The sequence below is a fragment of the Anarrhichthys ocellatus genome, unplaced genomic scaffold, assembly GCF_004355925.1.
Source record: "Anarrhichthys ocellatus isolate YVR2014 unplaced genomic scaffold, GSC_Weel_1.0 scaffold38, whole genome shotgun sequence".
NCBI lineage: Eukaryota > Metazoa > Chordata > Actinopteri > Perciformes > Anarhichadidae > Anarrhichthys > Anarrhichthys ocellatus.
The window spans coordinates 2116657-2137132 of NW_022280068.1; the positions used below are offsets into that span (position 1 = coordinate 2116657).

Sequence of the window (20476 nt, forward strand, 5' to 3'; positions counted from 1 at the left end):
GAGAGAGAGAGAGAGAGAGAGAGAGAGAGAGAGAGAGAGAGTGTGCTATCCATCAAGGGAGAGTGGAAAGAGGGAAGTCCCGAGTGTCACATTTGTCTAGGAGGGTAGAGAGCGAGGGAGAGCCAGACAGAGAGAAACGAAGAGATAAGACTCTGCGTTCTCCCTCTCGTTTCTCTCACAGCAGATTTCGGGGGTTTGTGTTCCTTGTATTCCTTTTGGCATCATATGTGCTCCATTGCCATTTATTGTTAAACTGAACACAAGCTTCTATCATAATGCCAGAGCCATAGAAAATACAAAAAACACCCAGTTTGTTTGAAGCACAGAATTCTGTGTGACTCTAGTTTATGGCATTACTTACATTCCAAAAAGTTGTTTTCCTTTCTTTTTATAACCCTTTTGTTACCACTGATGAAAAACAAATTTAAATATTTTACACAAGTTACTAAATCATAGTGTACAAATACTAGGTATCACTTTATTCTAAGGGTCCCATTGTTTTCTAGTCATTTCCTAAATAATATATTGTATGTTGCTGTAAATTTATAGGAAAGTTCCTGGAAAGGAAAATGATCTGTGCTAATTTTAATGTAACTAATATTCATATTTATTAGTAGAATAAGATTTCAGCAGTTATTTTAGTACAAAAATAACTGCTTTTGCAAATTAACTCAATAAAAATATCTTATTACAATATGATTTCCCAATTCTTTGTTAAAAACTCAAAATGAATAAATGAGTTCTGACTTATCAACAAAAACATCTGTTTTCCCCTCATTTTTAATGCCAAGTTATGTGGCTCCTTCCAGTAACAGTACTAAATTATTAAGAAACTATAGGACCAATAAGAGTTTCCATAAATGTTATTTAATGGAAACATTCTATATTTTTCATAACCGTAAAGATCAGCAAAATTACTGAAATATCAAGAGTGAAAGTATTCCTTATGAAGAATGACCCCTTTTGAAATTGTATTTATGAAATCTGACGTATTATTATCCATCCATAAACTATATAGTGTGCCACGGCGGGTTGGAGCTGATATCAGCTGGCATCGGGTCTCCAATTAGCCTAACCTGCATGGTTGGGACCGTGGGAGCATCCGGAGAAAAAGCCTTTTGCTGCGAGGCAATGGTACTAAAGTGGAGCTAATTTGATCTATTATACTTAATTAGTTAGTTTAATCCATCGCAAAGTATCATATTTAATTTGTTGATGTACATGTGAAATATGAATCTTTAACGTAAATAGTAAATTTATCTGCGTCTTATTTTAACCTTATTATCTGCATAATATGACGACCTTGGTTAGAGATATTTGCTTTTCAAATGTATGTTTTTTTAAGTATTAACAAGAAATTCATACTGCACAGTAAAAAAAAACGACACGACCCTTTTTACAATGCACAATCAAATGGTGTTGAAAATGCACAATATGCCAAATGCCAACAAACTATTCTGATTATAGATTTTTATATATTGGTCACACCATTTTTTAACATGCAAATCGTGGTACTTAAATTTAATTGAAATGCATAATCTGTTTATTTTTCTGGTCCTTGAAAAGAAAATACATATTCATCTTAAGTAACAATAAATTGCCTTTATTCAACACTTTCAGAGAGTCAGTCATTTTTATTTTTTATTTTATGAAACAAAGATTATACTACAAATGATTTTCCTCAAAAGAAGCTCACCTCACATGAACTCCTAACAAACTATGACTTTATGAATTGATAACATAATAATAATAATAATAATAATAATAATCGGTTTTCTTTTAGCTGACTGAGCAACTCAACTCTCCTAAACATGCGTAACGCTAGCAAGGAGGGAGCAATTCATTTGAATGGTGTATCCTTTTGACAAACTGTACATGAGTGTATTGTTGTTGATGTCGTATGTCTCTCTTTGTTTGTCTCTTTCTTCTCTTTATGTTTTTCTCTTCGTATTATTTCTCATCGCCGTTATCTCTCGCTCTCTCCCGACCACCCGAACCCACACACACACGCTTGCACAGACCCAGAGGAAGCAATAACAATCAAATTCCTCCCTCCCCAGTTGTCCCTGACCCCTCCTCCTCTACCTCCACCACCACCACCTTTTACCCATCCCTCCTCTCATCTCTGTCCATCTAATTTTATGAGAGTCTGGGGAGTTTGTTTGTGTTTGTTTGAGTGTGTGCTTGTGTGTGTGTGTGTGTGTGTAATTGTGTGTATCGCAAGATGTGGTGTGTATGTCTGCATGAGGGTGTTGGGTTTGTGTGTGTGTGTTTGTGTAACTCTAGTGGAAAATGGCTGCCTGTCACATTAGTGGTTGGATGGGCTAAAAAATCACTTCAGTAATCACATTTAGAATCCAGGCCCGGTCATGTTAACCTCTTTATTTAGGGGTATGGATGGATTTTGGGAAGGCTGCAGAGATGGAGAGATCGGAAGAGGAGGAGAGGCAGAGAACAGCTGCTGTTTCTATTATATGTTTGATTCATTTCACTGTCTTAACTATTTATATAGCTCTTTCAAGGTGTAATTGCACCTGAAGTTCAAGAAAAGCAAATAACACAATAGTTTTGATCAAATACCTCAATATAAATATCGCAACGATATTGTAGGCTTGACTATTTGTGTTGTTGCAAAAATATTTTCATAATGAGATTTTAAAAAAGTATGTATCATTAATATTGGCTAAATGACTAAATGGGTAAAGATAAATAACACAAACATTTGGTAAGTTCAGAAAATCACAATACTTTGTGTTATGCAGCCTTTAAAACCAGGACAAGACAACACCAATAGTGGAGGTGGATGGGTCCAGCAAACAGCGATCTTCCAGCCAGGAGACCACAGTTCATTCCCCATGTGAAACGAGAAGTCAATGTTGATGTTTTTGTCACGTAACTTTAGTCACAGCACTTCCGTGGTTATTTTTAACCCAAACAATGACCTATCCCTGAATCTAAGTAAGTGGTTTTGCTGCGTAAACCTAACTAAGTTGTTTCTTGTGAAGATGGAAGATGTATGTAGCGAGCGGAATTTGTAGGAAAATGCACAAAATATGAGGAGTAGGTTTTTGTAGGATATCATACGAACCATTGTATGAGGATACGTTGATTCCAGCATGCATGAGGTGAATGGCAGTGTAGATCCAATACAATATCACAGGCCTGCAGGCTGACAGTTTTCCAGTTCACCAAACCTGACCGGACTGTGGGAGGAAACTGACGCACATATGGGGAGAACACAAAACCTTGTTTGTGTGAACAAAAGAAACAAATAAATCCATGAAAGTAATACAAATTGTATATTAAGAAGGAGGCAGGTATACAAATGCTATGATCTAGTATTAACCCTAATCCTCTGTATTTAAGGAGAACATTTTATTGTCAAGAAAAGACCAAATCCAATTAAATCTGCAAGCAACATTGATTGGGCCCTCGCATATACACGCACGTCGAGGGTACTGGCAGGACTCTGGTGGATGCGGTCATGCATTTCTGTGACCATCAAACACTGCATGCACGAGTTAAATGGTATTTCCTGTGTCGACCAGCAGCATAGCCAGGTCTTAAGCCTCGAATGTTTTGAGTGTACCTCCGAATACAATCATAACTGTAATTCTGTAAAAATTGACAAAAAACTGAATGTGTGTGAATGCACAGTTAGTAACATAACAGACTGTCAAAGTAAATGCAGGTCATTTGTTTGTGCAGGTGGCTCTGACAATCACTGCTGAGTGACTCAAAGCTGGAAGAGTCGAGGAGAAATAGGAGAATGTATAAATTGTTTTGTTTAAGCCAAAAGGTGAGCCAATGTAGAAGAATCTATCATACAAATTAGGCTGGGTGCAGTTTGATTTTATTAAACAATGAAATTACTTTACATTATGGGCTGTTCCAAAATGAACAAAAAAAAATCAAATTTACTATTAATGAAAACTCCACGTACAAGCGCGATTTGGAAACCATTTTTATCCAATTTCTGCTCTCCAAACATCTTAGTTTGCACATATTTTGATCAGAGAAGTCTTTTTTTGATAGTGTGCCCACGATCCCTGTTTCAGTAATAAGTTCAGTGTTTGGGCCAATGTAATTATAGAATCCTGCTTACGTCCATGCTTATCAGTAGGGGGCGCTATGACTATGAGTTAATATTGGCATGACAGTCATTAAAAATGGCTGACTTCTGGTTGGGTTTAGAGCATGGACCCCTTAGACTTTTTTTAAGTCTTCATGTGATACATCTGCTCACCAAATTTTATACATCTAGGTGAAACGTACTGCGAGGGCTGCTTCATCGAAATGTTGTAGGGGGCGCTATCAAGCCGACTTGCCACTCTGAAGCATTAAAACCATAATATGTAACAACATTTTGGGCTTTAAACCTGTGTGCCAAGTTTGCCCATTTTTAGCCCCTCAAAAGCACCTTCGTTTTTCACGGCGAAGACTGCGTCGCCACGGCAACGGCGTTTGACGAAACATCAAAAACTTCCTGAACTGCCATTATGAACTTCTTACATTTGTATGGAACTAATTTGATGTTGATCTGATTTACTTACTAAGAGAAACAAGCCAAAGTATAGAGACTTTAACTTCCTGTTACCAGTAGGTGGCGCTATGACTATGATTCAAAATTGGCCTGTGGATGTCTTCAGGACTGCAGTCTCATCAAACATGTGAAATCTGGAAAATATCTGACTATGTGGAGTCGAGTTACATCAGTTTATTCGTTCATGGCGAAGGATCGAAATTTGCCGAGCAGCCACGTCGCCGCCCTTTTACAACTTCTTACAATCTTCACAATGAAGCATTATCAAGGTCTTAAGGCTTTTCTGACAAAATTTGAGAGGGATCTGATTAATCTGTGAGGAGCAGGATGTCAAAGTACACAACTTACAAATTCTGGTTGCCACTAGGTGGCACTATTACTATGATTCTAAATTGTCATATAGATGTGTTCCGGGTCAGGATGTTATGATATATGAGAGATTTGGAGCAGATTAGACAATGTACGGCCGAGTTACAACTTCCTGTTTCATGGCGAATGGTGTTTTTTTGCCGCAACGCCACGGATACATAGTGTGATAACTTTTTGATCTTTGAGTAACTTTTCACTGCCAAGGTCTCAAGAGCATACTGACCGAATCTGAAGTTGATCGGGTTAAATCTCTATGAGGAGTTTGTTGAAGTACGGCGCCTTGAAATGGTCCAAAAACGTCAAATTCAAAATGTCCGACTTCCTGTTTGGTTTAGTGAAAAATTCGAAGAGGATCTTTTGTACGTCCCGTCACGTTCCACATACCTACCAAATGTAATACAGCTAGGTGAAACCCAATGTTGGGGCTACTCAATAGGGGGCGCTATCGAGCCAATATTTCCACCCCAATCAGACTGCAATTTTCACAAAAACTGGCTTGCGTGCCAAATTTCCAGTATCCCAAGCACCTCCTTTTTGCGACGAAACACGCACGATAATAATAATAAACATTAGAAAACAATAGGTCCTCCGCTCAGACTACGTCAGTGCTCGGGCCCTAATAAACATTTGAAGAACAATAGGTCCTACACTCCGACTACGTCGGTGCTCGGGCCCTAATAATAAACATTAGAATACAAAATAGGGCCTACGCTCTGACTACGTCGGTGCTCGGGCCCGAATAAACATTAGATGAACAATAGGTCCTCCGCTCCGACTACGTCGGTGCTTGGGCCCTAATAATAATTCTTTGGATTTTAAGCTTTGATGAGTTTTCACTGTTAATTTACAGGTCTCAAATAAATGTTGATGCCTCCATGACCAAGTTAAGCAAATTAGACTGAGGACAACTACGTACAAGAAAAGATGTCTACTTAGCTTGACAGAGTTATCCATGTATATATAAATATATATATATACAATTATTTATTTATAACTATATATCTCAGACAGGTGCTTCATATCCCTCACTCCCTAAACTGTCCATGCTGGGTCTGTCCCTGTTGTTTTAAAAAGCTAAATAAGTTATTAGCATGACTGCATCCAACTAGTCTAACCTGTCTGGTGTACAGCTAGTAGAGAAGCTTTGCATGGACTGCTTCCCTTTCCCGCTAGTCTGCTGTCTGATTGCAAGATCAGGTTGATCTGGGATCAGCTCTGTCACCTGCAGTTTCTCTGCCAAAGTTCTCCTCTCAAACGGGTCTTGGACGAGAAGTGCTCGCACTGGCGCTCGCGCTCACCTGTAGAGAATAGTCCTGACGAGGACGCGCAACTCGGGCCATACAAATTAAAAGATAACAATATTCTTTTTAAAGTTTGAATAATAGTCATTTAGGGCTTCCATACATTTGGACCTCTAGCTACAGTATTTTATACAAACTGCATTAGGCAACTTGATCAGTTCCTTTAAAGAAAATATTTGGTAAACTTGTTATAAAAATCTAAGATGCCTGACCCAACATGGTACATGGATATTTAAGATTAATATCAACATTTACCTACCAGATACTGTGTATCATTAACCCTTCAATGCTTAGGCCTACCTTGAGTCTTTACATTATGGGACTGTATTAAACCCTGTCTAACTCATTCATCCTGTTTTGGCTATTGATTCCATTATATTTTAGGAAAAAACAGTAGTCCTGACCATTGGACTAAATAAACTTAGAAATTAGCATGGTAGCTGGCCAACTAGCCAGCTGTTAAGGAATAAGATTTAACAACTTAATGCTTCATTCACACAATCTTGTCACAGTGTAGGAAAGCACATTGCTATCGCCAGATGAATGTCAACTCTGTTTGGATCATTCTCTGTGGCCAGTGTTGCCTGGTAGCATGGCGGGAATAGCAGGCTGGCTAAGTAGCCAGCAGTCCGCTGGTCGGCTTTCTAGTTCCACCATACATTAAATGTTGAACTGGAAGACAGAGGATGAGCCCAACAGCAGGCTCTCTCTTCTCTCCTGTGGTTTAGTAGTTTAGCCTTCTGCATGAGTGGTGAGCTCAGCTCAGCAGTGACAGCTGAGGAGGTTAACAGAAGGTAAAGCTGAACTATTAAAAAAAAATTTTTTAATTGTTTAAATGTTTTTTTTTTTAATTTTAAAAAAACTTTGACATTTATACTTTTTTTTTTAAATATCACAAATGGCAAAAATATATCTTTGTGTGTTTGTGTTTGTAAATAATCTGTTCTGGAAAGTTTACAACCAACATTATCCTAATATACGATGAATCTGTGTTATGTAAATGCTGGATCAGTAAGGACCTATAGGAATGTTAGTAAAAACACCCATGTATTTAGGAGTTAAAACAACACCCTGGGTCTTCAATTTCTCTTTTTTACAAACTCACATGTTTGGGTTCTTCATAAATATATTTCACTTTTTGCACAAAATTGTAATTTTGTCTCTTCTGGATTCATATTGCGTTTTCCATGTATTTTCCTTTTGAAGAATGATGAGATGATGAGAGAGAGTCGTAGTACAAGTACAGATTTTTCAATATAAACCTTGGTTGACAAAAATGTTTGTTGGCACTGCACATTAACTTCACATAAAGTTAGTAGGTTGCTCAATTAACATAATCGATTAGCTTCATGAATAAAGAAAAACGATAATGACTTATCAGTTATTGATAAATATTGTATTTGATAAATTAATTGGTTTGCCAGCCTTTAGCCGAGTTAATCAGTTCATTTCAAATGTATCTTTCTGTCTGTAACGGTCCAGTCCAGTAAATCCTTATTCAGCCTTCAGTGTCTGTCAGGACTGAATACGTTACCAGACAAGAAACCACAATCGCTGGGGACGCTAGTGCTTTGCTGTCCCTGTCACTCTATCTGTCACACTTACACACAAACTCTCTCTTTCTCTCTCTCTCTCTTTCTGTGTCTCCCCTCTCTCTCCCTCCCCCTCCCCCTCTCTCTTTCTCTCTCTCTATCTCTCTCTCTGTGATACATGCTGTCAGTCTCTTCCAGGTCAGGGCAGGGACACTTTTTTGCTCCCCTGCTATACCCACAATGGTGCAGACATTGAGTGGCGACTGTCTATTCCCCAAAGTCACCACTTGGGTTTGTCATCTCTTTTTTTGCAGTTCATTCCTTTTTTTTTCCCTTATTTCCATAGCTCTTTTTAAAAAGAACTGTCATTTTTCTTTTTTTTCATAATAAAATTAATTCATAATATAGTGGGGCGATATGGCAAAAATAGATTTTTTTTTTCAGACAGGATCACAATCCTCCATCGTATCACAATTCCTTTTTGTGTTGAACTATTTTGCAAGTTCCTGAACAGTGCAACCATCAAATTTCCTATTTAAAAAAATGTAGCCCTGCAGGGTAATGAAACACAAAATTCACAGATTGAAAAAGAAATTACGTCACTTGTACAGCTGGTTCGCCTGTTATTGCTGTTATTTCCATCTTTCAAAACAGAGGTGAAGAACACGCGGAGCAAATGTCATTTTTCATTAATACTAAATTATGACTGGTGTGTTAACTGCATGTCACATTAATCAGAGCAATCACAGCAGCAGGGCTGCCTCGCTGTATGGAGGAGAAACACTGGAGACAGAACTGAAACTGATAGAACTCCAACTGATATAACCATCTAATATCGACATATTACACATCTCCATCTTAAGAACTTATTCGATTATTAACAGTGTATTGAATTGGACTATATAGTTATGAGTTTGTGTTATTTTCCAGTATGGATTCAATTGCTCATGTAGTGTAAAGCAACAGCTCAAAGGAAGCATTCCAGTTCACTACTGAGAATCTCAACAGTAAAGAGTTGTAGACGTTGGTGCATATTTCAAAGGAGGAAAAATAAGATCCAAGCCAACTCTTGAGCTCCACTTACTTACTCGTTTAAATAAAGCACAAAAAGGCGGCGGACATTATGTGATTGTTGCGAGGAGAATTCTGATTAATGCTGCATACTGCAATTTGTGCTTGATTTGTGCGTGTGTGCACCCTCTCACAGCTGTGCAGGAATGAATAGACTGTATGCTCCTGGGCAGTTAGTGTGCACAAAAAGTTAACCTTGCCAGCTAGCTAGCATGCTGAGGCTTACCAATATAGAACACAGAATAGCATAGTCCAAAAGTACAAGCTCACCTCCAACACATATAGTTCAAGTGTAAAGACATTAATCCTTTAATCCTTGTTAAAATAGTTAAGCCAGTATCAGTCCCAGGACAAGACGAGGGCGAGGAAAGAAAGCTTTGTATTTACTGTTTGGTGGTATAGTCTCCCGTTCCTCATCAGCCACGTTTCCAGCAGCAGCAGGCAGCTGTTTTCAGCAATCCAACTTTTGACAATCCCACTGCACACTACCTGCCCAGCAGCAAACAGCAGACAGACACAGTGAGACTAGCTGATGGAGAAAGAGCGTTATATTTTTTTTCAGGCGTTGGTGGAGACAGAGCTAAAATGAGATTCAATATTGGACTCAAATTCATTAAGTCACACAGAAACATTCACATTTACACATTTGAAAACACTCCAATGTAATTTCTTCCAATTTGCAGTTGTAATGTAATTGTGTTTGTGTGCTGTTGTGCTGCAATGGTTAACTGAGTGGAGCTGCTCTGTAAAACCTGTGTTTTGAGATACAGGAGAATGTATTTCTAGTTATTGTGCTGCTATATTAGTTTTGAATATTTCTGCACAGTAAATCCTGGTGAGATGCAGGTTAATTTAGTGAGTGCATAATGCTCCAAGCTAAAATCACTCTTTCCCTTACCGGCCTAGTTCCTTTAACAATGCCATCCTGCCAGTAGTGAGAGTCGAACCAAACAATGTTCAGGTGAGTCGTGTTGGAGGACAATGACATATTTTGTTGTTTAGTTTGGAGGGCTTGTTTTATACTATATTTGGGCCCCGTCCTTCTTACGTGGATAATTAAGTTAGCGGAATCGCACCACTCGTCAGGCAGCCAATCAAATCAAGTAAGAGGCAGGCTTTACTACTTTAGCACTTCCTCCCTGGTTTGATAGCAGTAGGGCTAGCGAGTTAGCCAGTCAGCTAGTCGGCTATGAGAGAGCTACAGAGTATGTGAGAGGGAAGGGGGAATTCATATCTCCTGTTGTGATAGTTTGATGGAAGCTACAGTTAGCGATGGAGCGGGTGAGGTATTATCCAATTTCCATTAATCACATATGATGTTTTAGGGTGAACTCCATACTTACTAACGATACATACCAACTAAAGTTTCAAATACAAATGTCTCACTCCCTTAGATTTGTAACAAGAGTGATTTTAGAGGATAACATGCAGGCTATTAAAAAATCACTATGATATGTTGGTTTAATAATTAGAATTAAGAGTTCATACTTTGGTATTCACTTCAACAAAAAAAGTTAGTACACTAAAAAAGGACCAAACCAAATATATTTTTGAGATACTGTGAGCAAAGATAAACAAACTCAATTTAAATATTCTGATTGTTAAAAGACCAATGGAGCCAAAACATACCAAATTTAACTTGACATTCAAATGGGAACACTAAATACCAAAACATATTTAATGATTATGTGAAGAACTCACTTTGCTGAAAACTGTGAATGCAATTAAAGCTTCTCTTGGGGAAATTTATGGTAAGGTTACTTTTTCATAGCAGACTTTCAAGTGTAGGATTTCAAAGTCTCTGTTAAAGAAGCCCAGTCTTCTTCTGTAAGCTACTGAGGAGTCTTTCCCTCTGGAGTGACCTGGTTGACGCGCTGGTGTAGTCTAGATTACCTTGGATGTGCGTTACATCGGGTACATCATCACAGACAAGTTGGTTGAATGATAGTTCGTTTATTTTCTCGGCGTGGAACAACGTACAGACAGTCCCGTTCTTTCTACCGACATCAAACGCACCAGTTGCATTAACACACACTGTTACCATATAGCGTAAAGCGGTCAAAACCCTTTGCCCTTCCAGGGTCAAACACCTGACAACAGCAGTGATTTCCATAGATATAGAGACAGAGCACAGGACGTTAGTATAGCGCCACCCAATGTATACACAGAGAATAACAACACCATATTTGGCTCCAACAGTCTCTGTCAAGTCCATTACAGAAAAAAATACAGAAATACACATAAACTTTGTTCCCCAAGAATCTGTTGCTCTAGTACATGCTGGAAGGGTTCCAAATACACTTTCCTCATGTAACTGCAATCATATGATCAGCACTCAGCCAATCATATGAATGCTGTGATGGTTTCAACTCTCTACTTTGCCTTTATTTCAAAGTTTAAATAAAATCATACTGTTTTTCAAGATAAATCCATCCAGGTTTGACAAATCAATCCTCAAAGTGCTTTCAAAGAGACAATTTAGCCGGATGTCAATAAACAGGATTATTTATCCAAATGACAACATATTAGCCTGAATTAGTTCAGCCACATTTAAAGAACAGGGCCTGGGGAAGTGCATGTGTCAGCTTGTTTTGGAGTTCTGCCTCCCCTTAGTGGTCAGAAACCAACTAATGTGGCTCTAAATTACAGCTTTTACAGTGCTGTTTTTTACAACTTCTATCCTATCAAGAAATGTCAATAACATAATTAGGTGATGTATCTATTTCTTATCAACAAATTCACTGTTGAAACATCTTGCAAAATTTGCAAGATGTTTCCCTGACCTCACTGTCCATGTCCAATCCATGTCTGGACACTTTGCCCTATCCAATTCTGTGACTGCTCCAACAGGGTGCTGTGCCTGTGTAAAATGGGCAGCTATGGGATTGTTGAGATCACCATGACTGCAAATGGTAGAGCTGTCCTTCCCCCATGAACTTGAACAGCTGTACATTAAATGACATACATAGCAAGACTGCAGCAAATGAGCCTTGACAGGAAAGCAGGAGTGCTTACTGACAAATCAGGAGCTAAAACTATTTAGGTGCCAGGAACAGCTATTCACTGCTCAGCGTCTCTGTCCCCAGCTTCAACTTCAATATTTATCAGTATGAGAGCTGAAGTTGAAACGAGTCTGCTCTGATGACATGGACTGCATGAGAACCACTGTGGTGAAGTGTGCCTGACGAGGCACTGAATCACTATCAGCTGTGTTCTGTAGTCTGGCCTGCGACCTTCTTGAGGTGGAGGGAAAACAAATTGAAAGAAGAAGAAAGTGGCCAAGCTATGCAGCCAATACTGTGTCCCATGTGAGTGATCCCTTATGTTAAACTCTGCTGGAAAGGGTTATGTGGACAACAAAGAGACAGCAGTGTAACAATAAGGTAAAATAGACATTAGCATAAAAACTGTTTGAAAATGATGTATAGATCTTGTATGGGACTTACTTACCCAACGTATTCAGTATGTACGTATATGCAGTCAGTCTTGTTGTAATCTTACTCTTAAATACACTTTAATGTTAATGTACAAATTTACACACTAAATTTCCGAAAACACCAGAAAATAATATGGACAACTGTACAAATTGTATTTTTTGACAAATACAGCCCTGGAATACATTCCTTTATGGATATTTTAATGTAAATTGACTTGTACTTGTACTCTGTTCTGGTCTTCCGGCCCCTCAAAGCGCTTTAAAACTGCATGTCATCATTCACCCATTCACACCCATTCACACACTGATGGCAGGAGCTACCATGCAAGGTGCCACCTGACCATCAGGACTATCTAACATTCCCATTCATACACCGGAACAGCCTGCAGGGCCAAATTGGGGTTAAGTGTCTTGCCCAAGGACACATCGACATGGACTAACGAGGGGATCAAACCACCGATCTTCTAACTGAAAGACCACCCTGCTTTACCACTGAGCCACAATTCCCATTGTACGATGTGTTGTTCTTGATCTTGTTAATATGTCCATAAGATGTAACGTAGTCTTGTACAACACCACGGATTACAGCATCCCAAAAGCTAAATAAATGTGTACTGCATTCCAGATCACGTTAAATAATCGATTAATAATCGAATTATGTATAAATAATGTTTAAATTTTCCCTAACATCCATCCCTCTTTTCTATCTGTCTTTCTCTCTCCACATTTCACTGTTTCCAGTTGGAGGCCCTTTGGAACAACTCTGGTGGTTGCTCTAACTTTCCTCACTATGGAAAAGGAATGTAGAGTTCACAAGTTCAAGTAGGGAGGGACAGAGGGAGGGGCAGGGTGGATAGTGTGACCTCAAAGTGTGAATTTTCAATGAGCACCATGCTTAGTAGATTTCTATCTTTAATCATCATTTAAAAAATGACACAGGGATGCAGATGTATGTGTGAACATGCTTGAAACATGTACATAACCCTTAAACATGCATTGTTTGAGTGTTATGTAAAGATAGATTCCGATAGACTCCAAAGAATGTCATCTTCTGCAGATGTTTAGTGTATGATGGCGCCTGTCATCCATTCGTAAATACAATGGGCTTCATTGATCAGTTATTAAAGTTCTTATTGATAACATTTTTTGGTAGACAAATTATTTACAAAAATGAGACATCGACAAAGCTGACAACTGAAGTTAGCACATATTAGCCATGGTGGTTTAAAATTTTAATTCTGCGTATTTAAACAAAACAACAACTATCATCATCTACAGTCCTCACAACCTTAACAAATGCGTTGTCACTGCTTAGATTGTCAAACTGAGAAAAATAACAGCTTCATTACATACATTAGTGATGTTTTTTACAATTATGCAATATAACCTCAAACAATGTATAACAAAGATGCTCTTCAGAGGGGATTTAGAAGTGGGTGGACACCTGAAAAATGAGTAGGAATAGGCCGTATACTTGTGTATAGCTTACGCGACACAACTGCTTAAATGACAAGCTAAACATTACCTAAAGTTAGCTAGCCACATACTTGGATTACAATGGATTATATTTCATGACTCTTGACACACCACCACACAAAGTGAGTCTCAATACACTCTACCATGAAATATGCAGGTTGTGCAATGAACAAGCAACCACTTGTTGGTGAATACAATGGAAGGGGAAAGGCAAGTGCAACATCTAATGGAGTCTTTATTACATAAACGGGCTTCTATTAGAGACAATGATTCATTTCTAATTTCCCCTCCTCAATGAGTATATATTTGTATTATTTTACTAAGACACTCTTCTATTTTCTAAATTGTTGTTTCAATTTTCTGCTTCAGCTGCTTAGCCTTCTGTTAGAGCTGGGGTCTGCAACATTGGCGAAGCCAGCAAGAGTACGCTAGCTTTTAAAAATAATCCAACTGAAAAACCCAGCTTAGTGTTGCCAACTCCTTTCCAATGAAAGCAGACAGTAGGGCTAGGTCCAAAAGCTGCTAAATCTAGCGAGAAAGTCTGCAACACTTACAGCATGCCCCTTACAGGCTTCCCTCAAAAGCCACTCCCCAAAAATTATCATTATGAACATAAACAACAAACTTGTCCATTGTTTGTACTTACAACTGTCAAGCTAGCAGCTTGTAAAAGAGTGCAGGCAGGCGAGCAAGACGGTAAACAGGCTGGGCCAAACAAAATGATTGGACAGGCTTATTACAGTCCTGCGACAGCCACAGATACCTACGTTACCAACCCTAGCTTGAATGCAAACCCAAAATGTCGTCCATGTTGTCTTGTTGAATCCAGTATTATGTAGGTCTCCAATTACACAATAGTTATGTCTTTCTAAGGCCGTGTCCACTCTACTATGTTTCCATTTGAAAAGACATCTTTTGCTACGTTTATGCTGAAACGCCCGTGTGGACGGAGATCTTTTTTGTTTTAAAACCCCAGTATTAAACAAAAATGTATTTGTTTAGATATAGTCTTAGTATTCTTCGGTCCTTCCTCTATTGCCTATAAATCAAGAAACTATGAGTCAACACTTCCTGCCGGTGTGTCACATGTGGTGTGGATATTTGACTTTATGGAGAAGGTCAAAACGTTGCCCCTAGGAGGCATGTCTTTTTGCTATGGGTTCTGCCTTTGCTCTCCTTTACTAGAGTTGCATGTGCACACTATCATCTGGACTTTTAATGCAAGAAAGTGCTCAGTGTCACTGATGCTATCTAAACAGAGATTGTAAAACAAACAACAGTGTCAAATCACTTTGAAACAATTTGTGAAAGTGAAGAGTATTTCGGTTAAATTCAGAGCAGTAGTGTGGTGAGTATGACATGTCCACCCAACCCTCAAAAAGGATGGCCTTTAGTGTTGACCAGTCTTACTTGTTTGTGCCAGATTTAAATTGCTAATAATGCAAAACCTTTTTTCAACTTTGTCTTGGAATCAAATCTTCAAAAGTCTTTCTTAGCCAAACCTGAGATGGATTTCCAGACTACATTTCTGTTTGTCCTGGGCAACAACTGCTCATCCCTCCATCAGCAGGATTTAAGTTATTGTCTTTTAGTTGTCTGGCAGCACATTTTTCATGTATTTCTCCACTATTGTGCAGAATGTGATAATAGGGTGATAGGACACACTGGAACAGAATTTATTTGTTCGACTTAGGCAGAGTTGAACATTAGTGTCTGCATCACAGTTCTGAAATAAATTGGCACATATATACATCAAATCGCCAAATGTGTTTATGCCATGGTTCAGTAGTAACTAAATCTATTTTGACAGTAAAGACAATAGGTTGTTAATGAATAGTCTCATTAGCTGCTCATCAAGAGGCTGCATTGTTCTGCTTCTCTGATGTATTGTTTTATTTCCACGAACTGTCAAGTTAGTTGGATGGTGGGCTCCATTTCAAAGATCTGGTCCTGTAGTGACAATGTACCTTTGCATCGCTGGGCAACGTTATATAAGTACGTTTAAAACTGTTCTTCTTGTGTTCAAGTTGCACTCTGTATCACATGAGTACTTCCTGAGGCAGATTGTGTGGATTTCCTCTTTGTGTTGTTAACTGAGTTCTCTCTGAGATAAATGATTGTGAAATACATTTCGTCCTCTTGTGTACATTTTTCATTCTTCACTTGTCATGTACACTCAGTGATGAAAGGCATTGTAAAAGTATTTCAGTCTCCATTTCTGATCACAATCTTTTCATTTTGGTATAATTCAAGCACATGTTTTCTGTTTCTGCAGTGTGGATTCAGTCAATCATTAGACAATATTCTTTTTTATTTCTCCAATTCCACTTTCAGGTTGTCTGAAGAAATAGCAGAATTCAAGCCATGACCGGTGACAGGGATTTCTGGTAAGTCCTCTTTCTTCTTTGAAACTCTGCTTGAGATATGAATTTTAAGTCCGGTTAAAGTAAAATATGAGATCTGCTTCTAAACACAAAATACATGATAGAAACTTATTGCTGACATGTGAAAACACTAAACTAAATATTACTGAATTGTGAAGTGACTGTTTGTCACCACTTTAGTGTCTAGAAATTCTCCTGAAATCTTGGCTCAATGACGCACTGGAGCCATCCTTAGCATGACCCCTCCCCTAACACTGTATATAAACTAGAGCACATAGCCTCTGCTGCTCAGTCTTTGTGGTCGGTAAGTTGCAACACTTACCTACCACAGCCTACAGTTTGCTGGCTAGCAATGGAGAACTGGCCATCTGGCATACCGGGTCAAATCCCTAATGGGCCGTCACATTGGTGGACCATCAAAAACGTTTTTACCGGCCCTGTCTGTCTCCTTACAGGGCCTATCTGTGTGCTTGTCATTCTGGGTACACATGCGAGCTTGATCAATTTGGTCCAATAACATTTGGAAAGTCTAGAACAGGGGTCTTCAACGTTTTTCAGGCCAAAGACCCCCAAACTGATAGAGAGATGGAGCAGGGACCCCCGACTATATATATTGTATAAAATTGTGTTTTATATTAGACTGGGCCTATTGCCATGTATAAACATACCTCTTTATTGTGCATTCAATACTAAGCTATTCAAATAATACACAGGTTCATATATTCATGTTTTTATTTTAAACATGTGCAAGGTACAGTGAGCAGGGTGGCCGTGGCACTGCCATTTATAAACATACCTTGTCAGCTGATACCAATGCCAATATCAACATTGTCTGTCAATTGCATGATGCATACAAGCTATTCAAATTGACGTTTTTATTGTAAACATAAATGTGGAAACGAAAATGAGTGATGGCCTATTAGTGCCACTGCCATGCATAAACATACCTGTTATCTTGCATACAATACTGAACTATTAAAATAATGGTCAGATTCATGTTTGAAAAAAAAAAAAGGTCTAATCAACCAAAAATTTTGCGGACCCCCTGCAGTACCTCCGCGGACCCCCTAGGGGTCGCAGACCCCCTGTTGAAAACCTCTGGTCCAGAAGATGAATACATTATGTACGTATACTTCAGTGGCGGGCCGTGCATTTTATACCTGGGCCTTCACTGCTGTCCTGCAGCTGAACCATCTCCTATTAACCTCATGATGCGCCACAGCTACGGTTATTATTTGTTTCTAGGGGTGTAACAATACACGTATTCGTATTAAACCGTTCGGTACGAGGCTTACAAACCGAACAATACGTTTGAATAATACTAGTGCATTTGGAAAAATGCAGAAGCTTAAATTGTGGGAAATACAATGTTTTCTGCGCTCACGTAGGAGACAACGGGGTGTGGGACCTCTGAGCCCGGAACAAAAATAAACAAAAAAAAAACAGCTGAGGCACTGCACGTGTTCTGGGAGGCTACGCTAAACTAGCTTAACGGGAAAACAACAGCAGCAATACGCATTCTGCGACACAATTGAGGGCACAGGCCATTCAGATATTAGATGTAAAAAACAAACAACAAACGCAGTTCACTTACCAAATGCTGTTCACTTAAAGACAAACTCCACCCTCCTTTCTTTGTTGACAAAGAGTTTAATCCCACGGTTAAATCCCAACTCACAAATCCGTTTCTCCTCCTCCTTCAGCCATTCAGTGTTAAAAAAACAAAGCTAGGTAAAAAAAAAAAAAATCTACACCAAGCATGCAAAAAATGTCATGATTTCTTCCATATCTTTCAATTTGAACTCTTACTACTCCGACTAAGCTTTGCCAGCTTCCGTAAGTTTCATTTCACGATAGTCACGTGCTCGCCCACTGACCGAGCACGCTGCACCTCACTGCAGAGCTGCACGTTAATGCTGACGTACTTGTAGGCCAGCTCGAAGGCTCTGGCACGTCAAAGAATACGCCCAACATGTCAAACTAAAGATCTGATTGGTTGAACACTATGACAATCAACAATATCGTCCCCATTCACTTAAACTGCAAAGGGATTCACGTGTGAGTCTGCAGTGGGGCCTCTCTTCTTACCTAGAGACACAGAGGTGAAATCTGATTGGATAAAAGCTCTACTTAAAACAAGCTGCACTGGAAGCAGAGCAACTGAGGAAGACAGTAGCTGTGCAATGAGAAAATAAGCTAATGGAACAAATATTTTTATAAATTATAATACATGTAGTGTATTTAAGAAAAATGATTAGATTATAAAATAGCTCTAACTTTGTGATTCTGTTTAGGCCAGCAGAGAAGGCCTTGCTGGCCCTGACAGCCCAACACTGGTCACATATACATATTGATTTATTTTATCCCCATTAAAGGCAGCATAGGGCTATACCGGTAGTTAGACGGACACTTTCTAATCATTCAAATCTGCCTCGGTGGATAATGATATATTTTGCTGAGGTGGGACAAATTAAGAGCACATATTTACTTTTGCTATAAACTATCCTCGGGTGCCAAAAAGACAAATCAATCAACTTAAAAATGATTAAAGGGAAGGCTAGTTGACAATTGATATTCAGTTCTTCAGCTGTTTATTTTGAATTCCTGCAGTGAGAGAAACATCGATACCTCTCTTAAAGTTTCTTCTCTCCATCCCAGGTTCACCTTCACATGTTCTTTTTTTTTTGTTACTGACCAACTCATTTGTCGATGGGTCAATTCAGGCCACCTCAACTCAGTCATCACAGTGAAAGAGAAATTCTATTTTCAATCTCCTAACCACCATCTCTTTCATAACGTTCACCATTTTAACAATAAATGTTAGAAGAATTACAAAGACAAAAATGTTTCCACCAATAAAAATAACTAATCCTAAAATGTTTTATTTATAGTACAATAGGGGAACTGACTCTGTCAATGGCCCAAATCTCAAGAAAAGTCCTTTAGTTGGACTGAAATAACTATTCTGACATGCTTTTTCTTGCATTACCCTGTTTGTGAAGAGTATGTAATTCACATAATCAAACAACATTGTCAAAACATTCTTTCAGCTGTTATCTTAGACACCAGCAATTAGCAGGAATAAAATATTACTAGTTTTTTTTCTTATGCAGACTGAAAGTAACCTGGGTAATATGGTTCAAGTGTGGTATTGGATGGTTTGTGGCTGCTTTATACATGGTCCCCAAAGCTTAGCTACATCCCTGGGTGTACCAGCACATTGGAATGATATCATCACAGATGGTACCTTCACAACTTTCAGAGTGGCAGAAGAGGCGACATGGTTCCAACCCGGTTTATTCCCAAGATGTACCTTGGATCAGTCCCAATGATCTAAAAAGGAAGTAAGAGGCCTGCACAAATTAGAGTTTGCATTTTAAAATAGCTGTTTCTGACACATTCATATCATTTCATAGGCTTCTCTGTAAATTAGAAGAATTAATTACAGGATCCAATATTTTGCCTTGAAAGAGTAAATAAAAAATAAATAAAAACAACAATGCATTGTCCTCAACAAGACAAACAACTTAAGCTGTATTTTACAAGTTTAAGTCTTGAGAAACTTTGGTACCATTTTACCATCATTTTAAACCCTAATTTAAAAATATTGCAGGGAACACAAAGTCAATGTTTAGTTATTTGTGTTAAATAAATAAGCAGTTGATTAATTTAGAAACTTCACTTTCTATATTGTAATTAGTTAAACAAATTATAATGATGAATTAAAAGGCAAAGTGCTATAATTAAGACTTGAAATATCTTTCTGTTTTTAACTGTTTTAGTTAAAAACTATTTTTGGTTTTAAAGGAGGACACAGAGCATGCCAAACTTGAGAGATCACTGAAGTTTTTCTGTATTTCTGACTTTTTTCACTCCTTTGAACAGGAAGAGGTGAACATTGCTTCAGACTGTAGACTTCCCTTCCTGCTGGACTGGTCTTAGAAGTCCGCTCATATGATAAAAGTAATAATGGTTGTTCTTAGTCTGAGTCCCAGTGAAAGTCCAAATTCTATCATTTAGGATCTCAGAGGTGAATAAAGTTAAAGAACCCCATGAAGTAGAAAAGTTTTAACTAAAAAAGAAGAAGAGACCAATGTTGCCTCAGATATGGTCTGCTGCTCTCTCTACACTCCTGTCTTCACACACACAGAACACTGCTGCACTGCAGTGTGTGCACTGTGGACTGAGAGTAGCAAGTCTTCAGGGGTAGCTCTCCACCCAAGGCTCATTTTAATATATGTAAAAGCTATGGCTCACTGGAGAGCCTGTACAATGGACTGATCGGCCTCAGGGATGTGTCAGAGACCAGTGTGCGTATTTACATGCGTGTGTGTGTGTGTGTGTGTGTGTGTGTGTGAGTGTGT

At 38.6% G+C, this 20476-nt stretch overlaps 1 long non-coding RNA gene across 1 annotated transcript in view; it reads left to right on the forward strand.

Moving 5' to 3' along the window:
* Nucleotides 1-20476, forward strand: part of LOC116394271 (uncharacterized) — a 413803-nt gene that overhangs the window by 302600 nt on the left and 90727 nt on the right. The window contains exon 5 of the long non-coding RNA XR_004213447.1: nucleotides 16063-16115. This is a non-coding gene — a long non-coding RNA (uncharacterized LOC116394271). The remainder of the gene's footprint in view (nucleotides 1-16062; nucleotides 16116-20476) is intronic.